Source organism: Pseudophryne corroboree, chromosome 7, assembly GCF_028390025.1.
Source record: "Pseudophryne corroboree isolate aPseCor3 chromosome 7, aPseCor3.hap2, whole genome shotgun sequence".
Lineage (NCBI taxonomy): Eukaryota > Metazoa > Chordata > Amphibia > Anura > Myobatrachidae > Pseudophryne > Pseudophryne corroboree.
In genome coordinates, this window is record NC_086450.1 from 422914841 (window position 1) to 422919575 (window position 4735).

Below are 4735 nucleotides of genomic sequence, written 5' to 3' on the forward strand. Positions count from 1 at the left end.
ATGACAGGAATCGCAATGCCCGTTATACATTATGCTACACACTGCAATGCCCCTGATACATTATAGCACATACAATGTCTGTGACACAGTATGACACACACCACAATGATCCTGAGACATTATACCACAATGCCCGTGATATAGTATACAACACACCGTAATGCCTGACACATTATGACACACACCGCAATGTCCGTGATACATTATGCCAAACACTGCAGTGACCCTGAGACATTATACCACATACCACACAATGCCCGTGATATAGTATACCACACACCGTAATGCCTATTACACATTAAGTTCTACAGTAAGGCTTCCAATTACTTTTAAATTACCTGCTCGTTGCCAGGGGTCTCATGCTCTTGGTTCCATGCACGGTGCCAGGGGTTTTCATGCTCAGGGTGTCATGCTCGTTGCCAGGGGTTTCATGCACTGGGTGTCATGCTCGTTGCTAGGGGGTAGTGCTTGTTGCTAGGGCCGTGCTCCCAGTGCCACATATGCCCCCAGTGCCAGATATTCCCCCACAGTGCCAGGTATATGCACCCAGTGCCAGATATTCCCCCACAGTGTCAGGTATATGCCCCCAGTGCCAGATATTCCCCCACAGTGCCACATATGCCCCCTCAGTGCCTGCTCCCCCCAGTGCCAAATATTCCCCCACAGTGCCAGGTATATGCCCCCAGTGCCAGATATTCCCCCACAGTGCCAGGTATATGCCCCCAGTGCCAGATCTTCCCCCAGTGCCAGATCTTCCCCCACAGTGCCAGGTATATGCCCCCAGTGCCAGATCTTCCCCCACAGTGCCAGGTATATGCCCCCAGTGCCAGATCTTCCCCCACTGTGCCAGGTATATGCCCCCAGTGCCAGATCTTCCCCCACTGTGCCAGGTATATGCCCCCAGTGCCAGATCTTCCCCCACAGTGCCAGGTATATGCCCCCAGTGCCAGATCTTCCCCCACAGTGCCAGATATTCCCCCCAGTGCCAGGTATATGCCCCCAGTGCCAGATATTCCCCCCCAGTGCCAGGTATATGCCCCCAGTGCCAGATCTTCCCCCCCAGTGCCAGGTATATGCCCCCCCCCCCCCAGTGCCAGATATCCCCCCCCCCCCCCAGTGCCAGATATTCCCCCCCAGTGCCAGATATTCCCCCCCAGTGCCAGGTATATGCCCCCAGTGCCAGGTATATGCCCCCAGTGCCAGGTATATGCCCCCAGTGCCAGGTATATGCCCCCAGTGCCAGGTATATGCCCCCCCCCCAGTGCCAGGTATATGCCCCCCCCCCAGTGCCAGGTATATGCCCCCCCCCAGTGCCTGCTTCCCCCCCTCCCTTGTGTTGGAGGGACACGGAGCGCATAGCGCGCCTCTCCAGTGTCCCTCCTGGCTCTCCCCCGGCCGGTTTAATAAAGGAAGTGCCGGTTCGTGAGCCAATCAGAGCTCACGAACGGCACTTCCTTATTAGACCGGCCGGGGGAGAGCCAGGAGGGACACAGAGGGGCGCAGCGGAGGGAAGGAGGGAGAGGAGACCGCAGATTGACATGCGGACGCTCGTCCGCATGTCAATCTGTGCAAAGTCAGTGGCGCCCCCGCAGCCCCTCGCCCCCAAGCCACCGCGAGGACTGCGGGGGCAGTAGTTACGCCACTGGTGCCTTGGTGTGTGCTGATTCTGGGAAGACCAAGTAGCTCCCCCGTGGCTGCATCCCGGGGTCTGCACTAGCACCAAAGTGCATACAGTATATGAATGCCTAAGAGTGCGCTCAAACAAAGCAGCCAGGCAAGTTCTATATTATATACAAAGGTTCCCTCACACCTACACCAAATCACATGCAAACAAAGAATTGAATAAGTTAACTAGCGCTACTGCATATGATGGTCATGCAGGAGTTGTCGTCTCTTATTACACTCTCCTTTCTTAATATTGGGCTCGTCCTTAATTACCCAGTGGAGAGAAGGTAACAATGCAAATATAGTGAAGTACTATTTAATACATTAAAATGTAATTAACGTCACATTAAACACATAAAAACTTCACACAACAGGCAGATGATCCCAAGTGGTTAAACTAGTGACAATTACCGAATGTAATGTGAACTGTCAGAAGGCAGTACAAAGAGCACTTCACTCAGTAAAAAGTCCCGGGTGCACAGCTGATGCGGGCTCAGTTGTTGAATACCCGAACTCGTATAAGTCACTCCACCTGGTTTCCTCTGCTACAGGCCAACGCGTTTATACCCCATGCTGGGGTCTTTTTCAAGCTCCAGAAATGTGTGGTAAATCAATCTCAAGTTTCCTAGTACATATCCCTAATCTACCAATCTGGTGCCGCTGTGAACACCTGATCTATATATATATATATATATATATATATATATATATAATATATATATATATATATATATATATATATATATCTCAAAACGCAATTATACCTAATTACTGCGCTGGTGCGGCAGTCCTCTAATTCGATCCTCCTGTTAGGGAGGACCATACAAAACAACACCTCCAGCAAATTGAATCAGAGGGCGCTCTCAATCACTTAAACTGGTTACCAACTAAAAATTGACCAAATGATTATGGCTTTACACAATTTATTAAAAGCAAAGTATTGCCCAATCTAGACAGAGGTAACCCTTTTTCACAATTACAGATCACAATATATGTCAAATGTACAATAGTGTAGGGTTTCTTTTCTCTCTGTCTTCAACCCTGACGCGTTTCGTCCTTCGTGGACTTCTTCAGAGGGATGGTCAACACAGCTGGTAAAACATACATATTATAATGTATAAACAAAAATATACATATTACAATTTAACAATAACAATTAAAATACATAAATTTATACTTATTAGAAAATTGTTAAACTAAAATACTAGATATTCAATAGATCGAGCAGGAGATGAGGATGTTCCATACTAGCTGGTCAGAGAACATATGCAGGAGAGTGACATATTGTGTAACTTCACTATACATGCAGTGTGTTATTTTACTACACCGTTCCATAGGGATAAGATGATAATAACAAATTACATGAAGATGAAAGATTCCATAAAGTACATACCAAATGGTCAGTCCATGAAGCAACCATATATGAATTCAATGGGTTGAAACACTCTAATGCTCAATAGTGTTGAACACTTTCTACAAAACAATATGTTATAACTATGTTACATTCCCTTCTCATAGAAAAAGTACCATTATGCACTCAGCATATATATTACTTACAGACTAAATTAGCAATGGACCTCTTTCCAAAAAACACGCTGGTCCAAATGGTATATGGGTAAATATCCTATACATAGAGAGAGAAATTCTTTAAAAAAAAAAACAAAAAAAAAAAAACAACCTTCTCTATGTCTAAATATAATTGGAAACACTCAATAATTTTAGCAAGACTAATTTGCAAAGTCATTATACATACCCACTTTGGGTGAGCCTCAAAATAATGATGTGTGAGAGAAATAGGCCACCTGAAAATCATTAATTGATATAATCTATTAGGGTGGATTTTTTTTTTTTTTTAATTATTATCATCATTTTTCTCTCCCTTTTTCCTCCTTTTCCCCTTCTATCCAATTACTAATTGATTAGAATTAAATAAACTACTATTAATTAGATTCTCATAATAAAAATAAATATAAATTGAAAAAAGGGGACCAAGTCCTATACTTACAGATACAGCAGTAGTTCCTATGTGCTCTCCCAAGTGCAACTGACTGACTGTGTGAATGGTGGGGCATTATATACCACTAACCACTCCCACTGAAGAATGATGGCCAATCAAAATTATTATTATTATTTTTTTTGTAAATTAACAATCTGCCAGCTCAATTGGAGACAACACAGGAACATAGGAATAAGTAAATATTATATACTTTCTAGTGAAGAGATAATTCTGTGAATACGTGAGTGTTATACCTAATTTAAGAAATATATAAAATTGACCGGAAGTGACATTACTGACACCCTTTATGGAGATATAAAGTGTTTAGGTGAAATAAATCACAATTTAATATATAAAAATAGGTTTCAAAAACCCTATGAATAACTATTGCACTGTGAGTAATAAGGGCGCCGGTATCACTAATACAAAGATAGAAAGGCGAACATACTAATATAATAGTCCCATGATCCTCTGCTGCGCACAGCGTGCTTCCCTATCACTATAGATCGCTATGGAAACAGCAAGGATATGTCACTTCCGGTGGGTCAACAAAAAGATGTTTAAGCTGTTGTTTAGGGATTGGGTAAGTCTGATCCGTCACTTCCGGCTAGTAGTCAAGGTGACATACATCACCTTGAAGACTAGCTGGAAGTGACGGCTGCCCACAGTAGTATTGCCTCTTATAGACATAATGCCCCCAGTAGTAGTGCCCCTTATACACATAATGCCCACAGTAGTAGCGCTGCTTATACATATAGCGCCACAGTAGTAGTGGCACTTATACATAACGCCCACATAGACATAATGTGCCCACTAGTAGCCCCCAGTAGTAGCACCACTTATACAAATAATGCCCCAGTAGTATCACCACTTATACACATAATGACCCCAGTAGTATCGCTGCTTTTACACATAATGCCTCCAGTAGTATCACCGATTATACACATAACGTCCATAGTAGTGCCACTTATACATAACACCCACAGTAGTAGCGCCACTTATACACATAACGCCCACAGTAGTAGCGCCGCTTATACACAGAACGCCCACAGTAGTAGCGCCTGTTATACTCGC

At 44.0% G+C, this 4735-nt stretch overlaps 1 long non-coding RNA gene across 1 annotated transcript; it reads right to left on the bottom strand.

Annotated features, from left to right (window-relative positions):
* Nucleotides 1–2580: 2580 nt before the first annotated feature.
* LOC134943817 (uncharacterized) lies at nucleotides 2581–3463 on the bottom strand. Its single transcript, XR_010181772.1, has 4 exons — nucleotides 3419–3463; nucleotides 3223–3289; nucleotides 3059–3138; nucleotides 2581–2756 (listed from the first exon to the last, which is right to left on the bottom strand). It is a non-coding gene; the product is annotated as an uncharacterized LOC134943817 (long non-coding RNA).
* Nucleotides 3464–4735: the final 1272 nt, after the last annotated feature.